The sequence below is a fragment of the Rhinopithecus roxellana genome, chromosome 6 (assembly GCF_007565055.1).
Source record: "Rhinopithecus roxellana isolate Shanxi Qingling chromosome 6, ASM756505v1, whole genome shotgun sequence".
Taxonomy (NCBI): domain Eukaryota; kingdom Metazoa; phylum Chordata; class Mammalia; order Primates; family Cercopithecidae; genus Rhinopithecus; species Rhinopithecus roxellana.
The window spans coordinates 101,826,423-101,843,954 of record NC_044554.1 but is presented as its reverse complement, the minus strand read 5'-3'; the positions used below and the strand labels follow the sequence as shown (position 1 = coordinate 101,843,954).

At 45.6% G+C, this 17,532-nt stretch overlaps 1 protein-coding gene across 2 annotated transcripts in view; it reads right to left on the bottom strand.

Moving 5' to 3' along the window:
- SDK1 (sidekick cell adhesion molecule 1) overlaps positions 1-17,532 on the bottom strand; it is a 982,307-nt gene that overhangs the window by 242,735 nt on the left and 722,040 nt on the right. The window lies entirely within an intron of this gene.

Below are 17,532 nucleotides of genomic sequence, written 5' to 3'. Positions count from 1 at the left end.
TGGTGTTGCAGTGAAGTCTTGTACCTTTCTCTTTTCATTTGTCTGCAAGTTCATTTCCGGAATAAATTCCTAAAAGTCGAGTTGGTGAGTCAGAAGGTAAACAGGTTCACTAGTTACTGCTAAATTGTCTCCCTTTAGAGGCTGCACCAGTTTGTGTTTTAAATAAAAAAGGAGAAACATTTTTAAATGTCGAAGATAATTTTCATTTTGAAATATTTCAAATTTACAAACAAATTTGAATTGTATAAAGACATACAAAAAAAAAAAAAAAACTGACAGTGAGCTGCTAACATGAGCCCCATCATCCCCAAATACTGGAATATGTACTTCCAAGGACACTCACCAGGTAACCATGATATGGCCATCAAAACCAGGATGTCAGCACTGACACATCACTGCCATCTAATCTACGGTTTCTCCTGTTTCCCCACAGTGTCTTCTGTGGTGACAGAATCCCATTTCGATCATATGTTACATTTAGGAATCATGTCTCTTTCGTCTTCTTCAATCTGGAGTAGTTCTTGACTTTCACGACCTTGTCACTTTTGGAGGCTGCAGTCCGATTTCTTGTGCAATATGTTCCTAGTTTGAGTCCATCTGATGTTTCCTTTTAACTCGATTCAGGCTTGCATCATAGGCAGAAATAGCACAGAGGCGAGGCTGTGTTCTTGTCATCGCATCCTATCCAGTGGTACACAGTTCTGATGTGCCCCATTACTGGGGATGTTAACTGCACCCACTCCCCGCCAGGTTTCTCCAGGGTCAAGTTACTATCTTTTTTTCCTTTGTGATATACACATACTTTGTGAGGAGTATATCCTGTTCCTCATCAAACTTCTCCCACTAATTCTAGCACCCATTGATTGATGTGTTTGGATTGAATAAATTAGGGGTTGTATCATTGCATTCCTAGCAGCAATGAATGACGGTGCCCCTTCCCCCTGCCCCGAGCCTCATCAGAGTATTGTCAAGCTTTTGAATTTTTATCACATTGATCTGTAAGCAATAGTGTCTCTGTGTACCCTCAGTTTTTATGTGTTACGTGGACAAGGTTGAGCATGTTCTCCTGTGGCTATGGGCCATGTGCACTTCTGTGAACTCTTGTTTCATACAGCTTGCCCATTTTTCTTCCAATTTTCTTTTTCTTCTCTGTTTTAGAAGCTCTTAATATACAGATATTAACCATTTCTCTGGGATATAAACTGCAAGTATTTCCCCCAATTTGCCATTTATCTTGTTTTCCTTTGCCCATTCTGTTTTTTGCATATGGGATACTTTAGCTTTTTAAAACTTGTAAATAGTCATCAATCTTTTCATTATTGCTTCTAGATTTTGAGTCATCATTAGACAAGTTTTCCCCATGTTCAGGTTGGAGAGACTAAAACTAGTGTTTTATTCTAGTACTTGTATAGTTTCATATTTTTAATATTGATATCTCTGATGCACTTGGAATGTATCCTTGTCTATGTGGGTAGGGAATGGATACGGTTTTGTATTTTTTCCACTATAGGTATTCACTTATTTCAATAATGCTTATCACAAAGTCTATTTTACTCAGTTATTCAAGATGCCTTCCTATTATACACTAAATTTCCATATCTAATGGGGTCCACTTCTGGGCTTTCTGTTCTGTTCTGTGCATCTTCTAGTCATCCACCAATAGACACACCATTTTAGTTATAGAACTTTACAGTATGCTTTAATATCTAAAGGAGACTAGTCCACCCTCATTACTTTTATTTCAGAAGTTTCCTGGCTATTTTTGCTCATTCATTTTTATGAATAAATTTTAAATTAACTTTTCTAGCTCTGGAAAAAAAATCTGGTATGTTTTATTGGGGATCATGTGACAATTCTAAATTCACACAAGAAGCACTAACTTCTCTCTGATGTTGAGTCTTCCTGTTCAAGAACATGGTCCATTTGTTTACACCTTCTCTAGTAACTTCCAGGAGCATTTGTAGTTTTCTTCATATGTATTCAATAGATCCTAAGTTTATCCCCAGCTTTCTTTTCTTTTCTAGTGTTATTCTACTATTGTAAATGGGATCTTCTCTCTGATTACGACTTCAAGCTGTGTTTTGTTTGTGCATATGAAGTCAGTTTGTTTTTACATGCTGATATTATAGCTTGCTAGTTTGCTAAATTCTTTATTGTTTGTAGTATTTTCTAGATACCAAATATTATTATCTGCAAATACAGATAGTTTAATCATTTCCTTTTTGGGCTTTATACCTCACCTTGCTTTCTCTTGTCTATGGCTGTGGCAAATGTGTCAATTTCAATAATAAAGAGCAGAGGAGACTGTGGACTACCTAATGCTTCTGCCTTCAGCAGGGATGCCTGTAGGGTTTCCCAGTCAAGTAGATGGGGAATGCAGATTTGGGGGTTTGAGGTGCATGCACCGTTTACCGTATTGAATAAATGTCAATACATTTCCATTTTATTATGTTTGTACTCCAGATGGGTGTTGAATATTGGCAAATGTCAAAACTGCATTCTTAGAATAAATCCCACTTGAATATGATCTACTGTTTTAAATGTACTGCTGGATTTTGATAACTTTTATCATTTTAGCATTTCCATCAATTCTCTTAATATAAAACTAATCTGCAACTTACCTGGTGCATTTCTCTGCATTCTTTGGACCTGTTTGGGTTTTCTGTGGCCTAGGACATGATCTATCTATCTATCCAGCTATCTATCTATGTATTTTTTTTTTAGGGCGGAGTTTCACTCTGTCGCCCAGGCTGGAGTGCAGTGGCGCTATCTCAGCTCACTGCAACCTCTGCCTCCCAGGTTCAAGTGATTCTCCTGACTCAGCCTCCGGAGTAGCTGGGATTATAGGCATGTGCCTCCACGTGTGGCTAATTTTTGTCTTTTTCGTACAGACAAGGTTTCACCATGTTGGCCAGGCCGGTCTAGAACTCCTGACCTCAGGTGATCCACCCACCTCGGCCTCCCAAAGTGCTGTGGAAATGTTTTAATTTTTATAAAGCCAATTAAGTCTATTATATTTATTGATATAATCAAGAAATTTCACTTCAGTTCTGTCATATATCTACATATATTTGCCATATCTACATATATTAATATATGTAGACATTTACCATATCTACATATATTAATATGTAGACATTTGCCATATCAACATATATTAATATGTAGATATTTGCTACACATATAATTACATGTACACTTCTTGACATATGTAAGTGTGTGCGTCTTTATGTGGTCTGTTTTATTTTCTCTCTTTTTTGATACGTTTTAGTAATCGGGAAGGTTTTTGTACTTTTGCTCTAATGTTTATGCACACATAATTCAGATGTTTATACAGATCCTTAGTCCTCTCTTTTTCTGGACACAATCTACTGATTTTCTGTTATGAGTAACATTACCATTGGCTAGCAAACTTTTCTTCTCCTTTCCTGCCTGAAAATTCTGTGATAAAAGATTACAGACTAATAATACGGCAAAATATACAAGTTCAATTTATAAGTATTATATTTTGCTGAAACAACTATTTTGGCATTAGATTTTCAATTACATAGAAGCCAATTTTGTCTGGTAACTACATGTATATGTGTATGTGTGCAGATGTACAGAAGTATGTGTATATATACACGTACATGCACATATCTATGTATACTTAAATGTGTGTTTATATAGACTTGTCTGTGCCCATGTACATGTCCACATGCCTGCATGTGTGTGCCTGTGTATATATAGATGCAGATGTGTATGTATACATGTATATGTATACTTGTCTGTGTGTGCGTGTATATGAATGTATACACATGCATAGGGGCCTACTGTTAAGAAACCTGGTCCTTTCTTCGTGTTTATGTAACAAATCTAAGTTTGATGTCTCTGCCTTCATGGAGCTCATAGTGTAGTGAGGGAAGCAGACATTTACGCTTCTGTGTAATAGTGCTACAGGGAGGGTCAGCGTGGAATTCTTTAAAGGAGGCCCTAGGGAGGAGACAGTTCCTGAGCCAAAGCTTTAAATATAAGCGAGAACTGCCAGAGGAAACACAGCGGGAAGGCTAGTGCGACCTGGGAACGTGCCAAAGCATGGAGGCAAGCTGGAATACATGCACTCTGTTCGGCATCATGGTTTTGTTCTATGAAATTATAATCACCCGAGTTTTGGTGCAGAGTGCTTCTTCTGTGAAGCTTCATAGCACTGAGGCACATATGAAAAGCCAGTTGATGATGTCCGGATAGAGTTATGGAGACTGGAGGTGAAGGTGCCCCAGGGGCCCTCCGAGGTCATGGCATGTGCCAGCTTGCTGGGCAGGAGTCCTGTCACCTCACCCAAGCCTGCGACCCGTCAACTTCTGCCAGCAAAACTTCTTGGACCCAATTTTCCTGCTCCTCACATCAACTCGTGCTGGGTGTACCTAGTAAGGAGGATTTCCCTTATGCCAAACTGAAACCTTTCTTTTGGCACCTTCTGCCCTTTGGTTCCCCTCTGTCTTCTGCGTAAGCTGTTTTCGTACACATATATAGCTGTCACACTGTTTGAATGTCACAAAAATATCCAACTGGACTTGACTACGACAGGCGGAACAAATGCCTTGGTTCTCTCTCTGTGGCTCACACGATGAGACAGACGGAGCACTGCCCCTCTGGCTCTGCTCCTCAGAGGGCCCTGAGTTTTCCCACTTCCCCTGGTGGCCAGGCACCCAGAGCTGATGCTTGGCGTGCATCTAGCCAGCACAGGGCTGCATGCTGCTGCCATTTGCCTCGATCTGGAAACCTGTCAAACACAGAGTTTAAATTATGGTCCTGGCTCTCTCTGGGTGTAAACCCCAAGTGTTTTATGGTAACTGGTGGCAAGTCATGTCTCCCCATTCTGCTGTCATGTAAGTGGTTGGTGTATCTGAGTGCAGCATGTTGGCTTATCCTTTCTACGTTTCAGTTTGTTGATTCCAACCACCAATCTAACAAAGCAATTTATTTTTGATTTTTGATTCTGGGGCAGAATTGATGAATTACCCCCTCAGTTGTGACACCTGCATATTTGATAGGGATGCCATCTCCATTTGTTCCAAGTCACAGACAGTATTGACCAGGAGAAGCCCAGCGTGCTGGAGTTTGATGGAGTCACCCTCCAAGTGGTGGCTGATCAAGTAAATCACACTGTTTGGGCATAGCTCAATCCTCACCCTGCGTGGGTGGTGTGAGTGGGAATCCATGTAATTACTTCTCACCCAATCCATATTTCTCATGTTATCTACAAGGTGCTTACTGAATGAATGAGTGAATGGAAGAAAATCGGCAGGGCATGGTGGCTCACGCCTTTAATCTCAGCACTTTGGGAGGCCCAGGTGTGCAGATCACTTGAGGTCAGAAGTTCAAGACCAGCCTGCCCAACATGGTGAAATCCTGTCTCTGCTAAAAAAAAAACAAAAATCTGCTAGGTGTGGTGGCGCATGCCCGTAATCCCAGCTACTCGGGAGGCTGAGGCATGAGAATTGCTACAACCCAAGAGGTGGATGATGCAGTGAGCCAAGATTGTGCCACTGCACTCCAGCCTGGATGACAAAGTGAGACTTCTTCACAAAATAAATAAATAAATAAAATAATAAATAAAAAATAAAAGAAAGAAAATCAAGCTACAGGATGAATACAGTATTTAGGTCTATCAATTCAGTGACCCCCTGAAAAGGAAGTGGGGTTGGTAGAACGTGCCTCACTCTGAGAGGACCTGACATGACCCCTGGTGATGGCTTCCTGGGAATCACAGGGTTGTGCTTCTCTTGGCGTCCTCCTTTTACGTGAACCTGGAGTTCCGTCCCCATCAAGTGTTGCAGAGTTCCGTCCAAGCATTTCCTCTCCACCCCTCATCTTCCAACAGGGTTTCCGCTGAATGGACTCTTCTTCTCCTTTTTTTTTTTTTGAGACAGAGTCTGGCTCTGTCGCCCCAGGCTGGAGTACAGTGGTGCGATCTCTGCTCACTGAAAGCTCCACCGCCTCCCGGGTTAACGCCATTCTCCTGCCTCAGCCTCCCTAGAAGCTGGGATTACAGGTGCCTGCCACCACACCCGGCTAATTTTTTTGTATTTTCAGTAGAGATGGGGTTTCACTGTGTTCGCCAGGATGGTCTTGATCTCCTGACCTTGTGATCCGCCTGCCTCAGCCTCCCAAAGTGCTGGGATTACAGGCGTGAGCCACCGCACCCGGCCTCCTCTTCTCCTTTTTGAGATGAACCCCATCACAAGTCAGAACAAAATCCCATATTCTAACAAAATTCCCATTCATCTTGACAGGGAGCCAATCAAAACCAGAAGAAAAGGGTTACTCGACCGGAACTCAGTGTGGCCAGTGAGACTGTCCCAGCCTCTCTTACAAAGGGCTGGAGGTGGCAATGCGGGACACAGAGTGTTACGAAATTCTCGTCTCCTCCAAACGTGTGTTTTCACTGGTTTACCTTGGTCCCAACAGCTTAGTCCTCTTATGTAGATAATGTGTCATCACCCATATCCACCTTTTTTCCAAAGTCATGACCTTTATTTTAAAGAGACTCCAGCCTCCCACCCAACCACCAGAGTTTCTTGAAACACAGCTGAGGTTTCTTCTGAGAGACTTGCCTGCACACGTGGTGATGTCACATGTCACATGCTGTGGTTCCCGGGGACTGCTGCTTATTGTTTCTCTCCAGGAGCCTGGACTGATCTCCGCCAGCACAAGCCCTCCACTATGACAGCTGGTGGGCTCATGGTTATTAGTTCGTGGTACTACATTCTTCTACCTATCAATGCCTAAAGAAGGTTCTCAAATTAGAGTGGGTGTTAGAATCACCTGGAGGGCATGTCGAAACACATACGGTAAGAGCTTCTGATTCCGCCGGGCGCAGTGGCTCAAGCCTGTAATCCCAGCACTTTGGGAGGCCAAGACGGGCGGATCATGAGGTCAGGAGATCGAGAGCATCCTGGCTAACCCGGTGAAACCCCGTCTCTACTAAAAAATACAAAAAACGAGCCGGGCGAGGTGGCGGGCGCCTGTCGTCCCAGCTACTCGGGAGGCTGAGGCAGGAGAATGGCGTGAACCTGGGAGGCGGAGCTTGCAGTGAGCTGAGATCCGGCCACTGCACTCCAGCCTGGGCGAGGGAGCGAGACTCTGTCTCAAAAAAAAAAAAAAAAAAAAAAAAAAGAGCTTCTGATTCAGTGGATGTGGAGTAAGGCCCGAGAATTTGTATTTCTAACAAGTTCCTAGGAGATGTTGATGCTGTGGGTCCACAGACCATCTCTGAGAACTACCACTGTCATTTTGTTTTTCTGCTTTTTTTCTCCTCCCTTCCTGCCTCCTCCCCTTCTTACCTAATTGCCTGCCTTCCTCCCTGCTCCTTTCTTTCTTCCCCCTCTCTCTCCCTCCCCTCCTCCATTCTTCCTTTGCTTGTTGCTTTTATTGTATCTAGATCCTAATTAATTGGTTGATAGAAATCCCCCACTCTCGTCCCCACAAGCCCCTTCTCCCACTTCTCCTCTCCTCCCCCAGGACCGTGTGCTGCCGGTTACAGCCCACAGAGCCTGTGACTATGTCAGGCAGGTATTTGCTCTGCCGCTGAAAAGAGAGACACACATTTTTATTTTTGATATTTAAGTCCAATAATGTCATGAAATTAATACAAAGCTTATTTGCAACGCCCCTGAGTAAAGATAGTTACTATTCATCTTCTCTTCCATCTACGTAAATGGAAAAAGAGTTGAAAATAATGGTTAATCCCAGGAAACCTGTGCTGAGCATGGAGCTCTAGGATGTTTTGGAGATTTGCAACATGTCCAAAAAAATTAATAAAGTGATAGTAGGAGGTGCTGGGAGAGCAATTCATGGGCCCTCCTGGGCTAGGTGGATGTGAATATCCAGGCCTCTGTGGTAAGAAATGAGCGATTGCTACATCCTATTAGCATCCCTACGGGACTGTGCAGACCCCACCTAAACATGCTAAGGAGCCCACTGAGAATGCTGTAAAATCAGCTGGATTTAGCACAGAAGGAAATTAGAGTGCACTGTCCGATATTCTAACAAGCCTAGTTTTATTTACTGAAGCAACACCACCTTCCCTGTTATAGATAAACCATGAAATCTCTGTGTCTTTACACAGTGAAATTTCATTGTCCGTGACCCTCAGGTGCAGTATCAGTTCTCCTGGGTGTCGGGCAGCCTTCACTGGACCATTCAGGGCCCACCTGCTGGCTCCAATCTCCTCTAGCAGGCCAGGAGCTGGGAGCCGAGCCACCAGCAAGGGAACTGCTTCTACTCCATGACACAAGAAGCACAAACTTTCCTGTCCTTGCCACAACAACACGCCCTGTTTTTCATGATCCCAAACGTATATGATTTCAACTATGAGGGGGCTGATGCATCTATCCAGTATGTAGCAGGGATTCACAGGTGTCCATTTCTCCAGGTTACCTCATAGAATTAAATGTATACACCTTTCAAACGAGGGAGCGGAGAGCTCATTACCTGGTAGAATCACCGGCCACACACCGCTGGGTGGGTGTATATATTACCGTTTGTGTGCCGGTGTTATCATTAATTCCAGATTGCTATGGGCCATGGCTGAGTTCTTGCGTTGTTATGGTTCTTGCAGTTTTGATACACCTGAGGGTTCTCACTGCATTAAACATTTCTACCACATTATTAGGTTGACAAACCTTTGACAAATAAGCTCAAGTATCTTTTCTGATGGCCTTCAGAAGAATATACTTTAACACTTAAAAAGTTTTGTGTGTCCCTTTCTGAACTTATTTTTTTCCAATTGCCAGGCATTGAGGAGAAGCATTTGGGGCTAGTGTTTAGGCTGGGGTGGGGGCACAGCACGTGGGGAGAGCCCGCAGGCCCTGGCAGGCTGTCTGCACACCGGGTCCTCGTGAACCCAGTCCTCTGACTCTGAAGCCAGTTGGGAACAAGATGTTATTTCTATTCACAAAATACCAGTTTAATTCCTAAAATATATCTTCACCCATGCCAAACACTGAGCTTCTAAAACACAGGCCCAAGGCCACCGAGGGTGGAAGCTCTGGCCACTCGCTTAGGCTCCGGCCAACTTGGTGTCTCCTCCTCTTCCTCTCCCAACCACCGCTTCCCACGCACCTATCTGCATGCATTCTCCATGTCTGAAAATTGTGCATTTGTGGTTTCTCTTCCACTCTTCCCACAACCAGCTCTCCTCCCCAGCCATGGGGCAAGTGGCCTTTCCACGCTGCATGGGGACTGAGGACCAGTGCTGTGGCCTGGCATGTCCAGGGTGAGCGGCATACCTCCCCAACACTGGGGATGCGTTCGTGGACCTAATTTCCCCATGCACCTTCTAGGCTGCAGTCCCAGATTCAGCATTTCCAGCAGGGGAGAGGGAGAAAAGATTCTGCATTTAGGCTCCTGAGCAAAGCCAGGCTCAGTATGGGCGACACCCAGGAAGGGTTGCTGTCGGACATCACGAACCAGAAAGACAGGAAGGCCTAACCCACATGTGATAGGGCTTGGGACTGCTTTCTTCTGAGATTTCCAGATAGCAAGAGTCAGGGCAGAAGGCAGGCTGTGGTGCTGAAGACGGAGATAAAACTGGTGCAGCACCGGGTGTTGAAACAGGAACAATAAGTCCTGTGTTTTCGATCAGACATCTATTTATGCTTTGTTTACCTATAGGTCAGGCATTGTGCTTGGATACGGGGATACACATAGAAAAAAGACAAATCAGACACAGCCCCTGCCCTCACAGGGTTCCTAGGCTAGCAGGAAAGGCCTGTGAGTCACAAAATAAGGTGATGCTCACAGTAACTTAGATCAGTTTATTTTTCCACCTGTCCTCTAGTGGCAGGTGAAGGGCAAGTCCCAGTAACCACTTCTTTATGTGCACAGGGGTGATCTGCACGGATACAGATGCTATATCCCACCCTCCCCGCTCCACCCCAGGCCTCCGCTTTGTGCCTTGGCTGGCGGCCCTGCTCACGCCCTCACTCAGACCCCTGTCTGTCTTTACAGTTGGAGGGACAAGACAGGCTTCACAGCCCAGACCCTGATGAATCCTCTGCTCGGCAGAGGCTTTTTCTGAAAGGGAGGCAAGAATCAGTCAAACCAAACAGCCTGTATTGCTGGGATTCAGGATTTTTCAAATTGTAGGTCACGAATGCACTCGTGGATAGGGAAATCAATTCCGTGGTCGCAGCAGCATTGTTTTAAAGAATAAAACAGAATGGAATAGAACAGAAAATACCAAAGTACATCATACACTGGGAGAGTCACTATTGTTCCATGGACGCTCTGTTTCAGTGTGTGTGTGTGTGTGTGTGTGTGTGTGTGCTGGGTTTCAATGCAAAACAGAGTTTTCATTGTGCACTGCAGTCCGAAGTGCCCAGAAACCACTGCAAACCCACCCTACATGGCAGCAGAGTGAGAGGTGCGCCCACGTCTTTTCTATTCCACATACACATGGCTGTAGGAATCTGGAAGCCATTTTTCACCTGGCCTGATATATATAGAATGAAAAAAAAAACAAAAAACGTAAACTGTAGTGATGGCAGATGATAGCCTGGGCTTGGGAGCCCAGCAGATCTAGGTTTCGGTTCTGGCATTTCTCAGCATTGCCCAGTTATATCACCTTGGCAAAGTGAGTTACCTCTCTGAGATTCCATTTCTGCCTCTGTCCAGTAGGGATATGATGCTTATCTTGTGTGACCCCCAGGGATGAATGGAGTAAGACGGTGGGTGTAAGGACACGGTACAGCACGGTGAAGGCTGGTACACGGTGGCTTCCCCTGAAGTGCGAGCTTCCTGTCCTTTCCTTTCCTGTAGGTTCTAAAAGACCAAAGGACACCCACCCCTAATGGAACATCCCATATCTATTTTGTTCAGTTTTCACTTAGTGTTTTAGGCAATGCTGGGAGAATCTGGAACATTATCCTATTCTGCAGGTACAGCCTGAGGTCTCGAAAGTCATAGGGATTGAGAAACAAATCTTTTGTGCAACGTCATTTAATGCCACATTGAGAATTTCCCAAGAGGAGATAAGAATGGGGCTTGCAAACAGAGTGCTCATTTATAATCCTTACTTTAGAAAACCTTTCAAAGCCCTAGTGAACATTTAGGAGCTTTTACTAATGTTTTAGAAATGTGGATAACCAAATGTTTTTCCCATTTCTTTTAAAATATGAAATATTTCTCTTTCATTATAAGGTAATGTTCTGAAACCAGAATAAATCATTAGAGCACAAATATACCTGTTACAAGAAGGAAAATGATAAAGAAATAAAGCCAGAAAAAAAGGAAAATCTTGGTGTGCTCAGAATGATGATGATTTATAGCATAATTTGTCTTTGGACCCTTTGTAGAAAAACCAACATCTGCGTCTTAATGGATGAATTTAAAAAATGGATAGAAGGAGTTTGCTAATCCATACAGGCTTCTTTTAGGACAAAATTGTGATCAATTACATTTTATATCCTGGCAGTGTCTAGTATTCCACACTCAGGTTCACCTGAAAACTTCACAGCCACATTCTTTCTTCCTGTGTCTTTCATCATTATTTGAACAATTTCTAACAAAAACTGAATTTGTGAGCCAAACAGCAAGTCAGCATCGAACATGAGCTACTGATTGCTTCGAATGACTACAGTACTCTCCCTCCCAAGCTACATTATTAGAAAGTTGCTGAAGTAAACACTGGCAGTAAGAAAAATGTTTCTAATTATATTGGGCACTCACTTATACCCAACTTACACTCTACAGAATTTTTTCCACTCGAAACCAAAAGTGTATTGATTTCTGAGTATATTTCAGTTATTTAAATTTAAAATTCTTGAGTAAATTTCAGTTATTTTCCATTTCATCGTGGGTAATCATCATGGAAATTTGACATGCGGAACTGAGTCTGTCAGAGTTTCAGGCCACAGCTTCTGTGGCAGCGCCAACCTTTCCTCTCACCCCTCAGAAAGTTCACTTGGCTGAAACTGTATTAGAGCTTTGCTGATCAATTTGTAAGTTAATACGTCCCATTTTAAAACGCCTTGGGTGGAAAAGGTCATGGAGGCACTGTTAATAAAATCTATTAAATGGGATTGGCCGACAAGATAATGGGGGATGGTGGATGAAGGGGGATAAGGAGTCAGGAAAGTTAGAAAGTTTATATTAAGTAATCCCCATGTGTCCAAGGTGCTAGCCCATGCCGAGAGCTTGCGAAGAACTGGAGTGGACAAACCATGCATTTTAAATATATCTCAGCCATAAATGGGACTGAAAAGAAAAACTCGGCAGGGCGCGGTGGCTTACGCCTGTAATCCCAGCACTGTGGGAGGCTGAGGCGGGCGGATCACGAGGTCAGGAGATTGAGACCATCCTGGCAAACACGGTGAAACCCCGTTTCTACTAAAAATACACACACAAAAAAATTAGCGGGGCGTGGTGGTAGGTGCCTATAGTCCCAGTCACGCAGGAGGCTGAGGCAGGAGAATAGCATGAACCCGGGAGGCAGAGCTTGCAGTGAGCTGAGATCGCCCACTGCACTGGTGATAGATTGAGATTCCGAGAAAGAAAGAAAAAGAAAGAAAAAGGAAGGAAGGAAGGAAGGAAGGAAGGAAGGAAGGAAGGAAGGAAGGAAGGAAGGAAGGAAGGAAGGAAGGAAGGAAGGAAGGCAGGCAGGCAGGCAGGCAGGCAGGCAGGCAGACAAGGCGTGTGACCAGTGAGTAGTGGGTTCAAATGGCTTCAGGAGTCAACATCGCACTGCGCTCACTACACACTGCTCATCTTCCTTAAGGAATTGCCTTGAAGGAAACACATTTGAGACCAAAAATCTATGCTCTAGAAGAATGAGCTGCTACCTCCCCCTGCAGCAAACAGCTTCTCCATTGCTCCATGCCTGCTGCTGGTGCCTACATGCCCTTCCCTCCCTCAGCCCAGGCAAATGCTGTGTCACTGCTGAGTTATCTTGGAGATGGGCAGTCTAGCAAGTTCCACAGCCACCTAACGGTAGCGCACGCGGCAACATCTTTCCCTGACGTTCCGATACTTTCTCAGGAGGAGCTCAATCCAAGGGCCGTATTAAAGTCAAGATGAATTACATCTCATTTCCCCAGATGCATCAAGCTGCCATTCACTGAAGGGAGGAGGAGAAAAGAGGCTGGTGGGCCTAGGGCTTCCTTCTCCTCCTGGCTGGGCATTTCCTGCCTTCTGCATGCTCTCCGACCCGCTGTCAAATTCTGTTTGTAGACATTCCAATAATTTCCCAAATTATGCTGACAAATAATTAATTTCATGAGTTATGCTTTCCCTTTCAGTTTACAGGCATTTTAATTACTCCCTTTTCAGCTTCAAGGACCTACTCAGGCCTCTAGGCTGCCTTGACAATCAGTGCTAATAGCTGGGAGGTACTTCAAGCCCCTAAGTGTGGTTCCCAGCAGCAAATAAGCACTAAACACTTAATGTCCAAACAGCCCCACGGAGCTGGGGGCCTGAGGCTGAGGGGCCCTCAGGGGATGGGTGGGAAGCCATGGCCTGGAGGACCTGTGCTTTTGCAGTTTTCACTCTGCGCGAGGCAGGCCAGGACGGGCGGATCATGAGGTCACGAGATCGAGACCTTCCTGGCTAACACGGTGAAACCCCGTCTCTACTAAAAATACAAAAAAAAAAAAAAAAAAGTTAGCCGGGCGTTGTGGCGGGTGCCTGTAGTCCCAGCTACTTGGGAGGCTGAGGCAGGAGAATGGCATGAACCCGGCAGGCAGAGCTTGCAGTGAGCCGAGATTGTGCCACTGCACTCCAGCCTGGACAACAGAGTGAGACTCCGTCTCCAAAAAAAAAAAAAAAAAAGAAAAAAGAAAGTGAGGCAGAAGTTGCGAGCTTCCCCTCCCATATCCATTTCCCCTCCCTTCCTTAATAAGGGACAGATATGTGTCCAGCTGGAAGGCCACGTTGCCAGTCTCTCCCACACAGAGAGAATTCCAGGAATTGTAAGCAGAGTCAGCAGCCAATGGGACTTCTAAGAAAGTTCTTTAAAGGTAGGCACACTCGTTCCCGAGGCACAGCCCTGAGCCTTCCTCCTCCTTGTCTTCTAGAATGGGGATGCAATGGCTGGCACTGCAACAGCAGGCTTGTGACCTAAGGCACATGCTCAAGTGGCAGCCAAACAGACAAAGAACCCCGACTCTCTGATGACCCTGGAGCTGCCACTATGTCCGCCCAACCCCCAATGTGAGAGCAGTAAAAACACAGCTCCATCCTGTTTAAGCTCCTGTCACTGTGGGTGTGTTGTGAGCAGCCAGACACTGTTAGTAAGCCACACAGACAGCTGCAAACTCTGAGGTGCCGCCGCCACGTGGGTCACAGGGAGAGCCTCTTTAGGCACAGCCTTGTGTCCACAGCCCATTCCTCTGGGTGCTGACTCAGGACTCTTCAAAGCACACCCAGTACCCCGATCTGCAGATAACCGAGGGGTGACCGCGCATGAGTAAGGCTGATCTCTCTTTTACTTCCTGCTCTTATTTCATGAATGTCAGTCTCACCTCCGGGGCCAGACTGCAGGTCCCCACGGATGATGACACACCAGATATCTTCCCTACCCTCGGGGTCAGGGCCTGTCCCACAGCTCCACGCATACCACAGGCGCTCACATCAATTCTTGAGTGTCTGGGTTTGATTTTACTGTCAGCAGGGAGATGGCCCCCAGGTCTCTACTTGTGCCATGGCCCCTATGGAAGCATTCAAATACCCTAGTAGACACGTGTCATCAGAGTGGAAAAACGAATACAGACAAAGCCACACTGCTGGCATGTGTGTGATGTCTCCTCGTTTTCAAAGCCTTCTCTCATGTAGTATCTCATCTTCTCTTCACAGTGCTCTTTGAGTCAGGACAGGTGTAAATGCCACAGTTTTACAAATGAAAACTGGAGGCACAGAACGGCACAGGTGCTTCTTGAAGGCACATTAGTAGTAAACATGGAGTGAGGCCTGGATGAACTCCCGGGAAGGGTCTTTCTGGGGCTCACGTATCCAGAAACGTGTAAATATATACGTGTGTGTGAAACACGTTGCGCTCACTGCGCCCCCACCACTGTCCCCCTGACGCATTCACGGTCCCTCTTGTCACTCTGCTTCCTCATGTACCTCCTTCTAGGCAGATCCCTTTCCATCCCATTCATTGCAGCTTCCCCTCCAGAGCCAGGCAAGCATTGCCCCCGTCTTCCCTTCACCTCCCCAGCTCTTTCTAGACTAGGGGTCTGACGTCCTCCCCTAGCCATGTACTGTCACAGAGGGGAACGTGGATTCAGGACAGAATTCATACCCTCGCTTCATTCTGTCCAGGGGCGGCGTGGCTGGCTGGAAGGTCTTTGAAGAGCGCGGAGGGATAAGTGCAGTTGACTACACCGAAGCATCGAGGCTGTGCAGCCAGCCGAGCCAGCCCTGTCCCCTGGGCCATGGGTCACTCCCTTCTGCTGCCTGCCACGTGCCTGACCCCAGTCACATCCAAGAATAGAGTCCTAATGCTCTGGTCAGTAAGTGTTATCACCCCCAATTTATCCTGGGACTCAAGCATGTCCCTCGAACAAAGAAAGATCAGGTTGGTGGTGCCTGGCATCTCCGAGGCTGTCACAAGCCTGAGATATTGATCCTAGTGGCCCAGGAATAAGTTTAGGGTTGGAGCCAGGGTCTGGAAGAAAAGCATGACATGACCTGCCCAAACCCAGCAAGCTCTGGGGAGATTCCCCAGGGGCATTTACCATCCCACTGAAATCATAGGAGTCCGAAATATCCAGAGAGGGAGGGCTCAGTCCCTCAAAGGGAGAACAGGCCCACCTGCGTTTCCACACTGGGCTTACAAGGGAAGAAGGTAGCGCCATCCACATCCATACGAGGGTGCTGGGAGTGCCGAGGCGGAAGACATGAAGAAGACACGAAGACAGGAATTACAACTGTGTCTGCTGGTTGCCCCGAGACCCATAAGGGGCTCTGTATGTCAACCCCCAATGTCAAACACCCAAGCAAGGGAAGGATGGTGCTGCTACAGAAGCTGAGCTGCAGACGGGAAACTGCACGTACAGCATTAGTCACAAACGTTCACTCATGAATAGTGTTTTTTTTTTTTTTTTTTTTTTAAAGTATAGATGATGAACCAGATTTGGACCAATCGAAGTCAGGTTCTCATCACATACGGGAAAAAGTTCATTCCCAGAGCAAAGCATAATTTAGTAATTTCCCCATCCAGAAGACTACTTGGACATGGAGGTGGGAACCCATCCACTGCGCCACCATCTTAGGGGGAACCCTGCACCCCAGCCCACCAGTCTAAGCACAGTCCCTCACCAACCAGGCTGAAAATCTCCTCTCAAGTCCTAGTGACATCAGAGGCAGCCGATGTCACTCGGAGAACAGCGGCCTTGTCTCGGAAGCCTGGAAGTCAGTGCTAGTTCTGCCTTAGTGGCCTGTGTGATTTCAGACCAACTAAATTCCAGCTAGCTAATGTTCAGCTTCCTATGAACAGGTGCCTGAAAATGAAACTTGCCCTGCTCTTTCCTATAAACTGTCCGCACTTTGAGGAAGGGTCTGGGCTCTGTTTCTGTTCTTATACCCAGTCCCACTGTACAGGAGGCACTGGGCCTGTTCCTGTTTTTATACCCAGCCCTATTGTACAGGAGGTACTGGGAGGTGCTTGTGGGGCCGAATTGCATTCGTTTACAGGGTTGCTGGGAGGCAAGACCCCGGAATCCATGTGAGCTGTTTTGAAAACGATGGCGTCCCACCCAAACTCACATCCCTATCTCTTCTCATTGCCAGGCTTCTGAGCTGGGGGACACTCATCACTTCATTTTTTTTTGTCTCTGGAGTCCCTGCTGCCATTCTCCGCTCCCTGCCTCCCACCTTCCCTGCACACTCACACACAGATTCTGCCTCCTAATGCAGCATTTTGCTCATGTCACTCACAGATCTTAAGCCTTTCATGGTTCCCCAATGCCAACTGAATAAATGCCAGAGTCCAAAGCCTCAAAGCCCTTCTCAATTAGGTGGAGATCTGCTTCCCTCTGCCCCACGCAGAACTCAAATGCACCGGAAATAAAATGAAACAGTCACGGTTAATAGTAACAAGGGATTACTAATAGCAATAGGAGTCTTTTTAAGTGTTTCTACGTTTATTGTTATTTGATTAAATAGACTAATTAAAGCAAACATTAACTGTCCAGGTTTTCAGCCATTTTCCTTTTCGAATGAGTAATCAAGATTGACTTGCACATGAACAGGTCCTTCCTGGCTGTCCTGCATTTTAAATATTTCTGCTAGTCACTGCGCAGGCAGAACTGACTGCACTTAATTTATAAAGGAGGATTTATGGACTTACAGATGACAACAGACAGCCAATCAATACGGGATGATAATAACAGCATGTAATATCAAGGAACATTAGGTCTCAGGCATGATTTGGGGAGAGAAGTGGGCAGTCAGAAACCTTATCATTTGAAAAAGGTCAAGGTCTGGTAGCAATAAAAATGCCTAAGCAAATAAAATCACACCTGTGAATCAGGCGAGGGCATAAATCGCAGA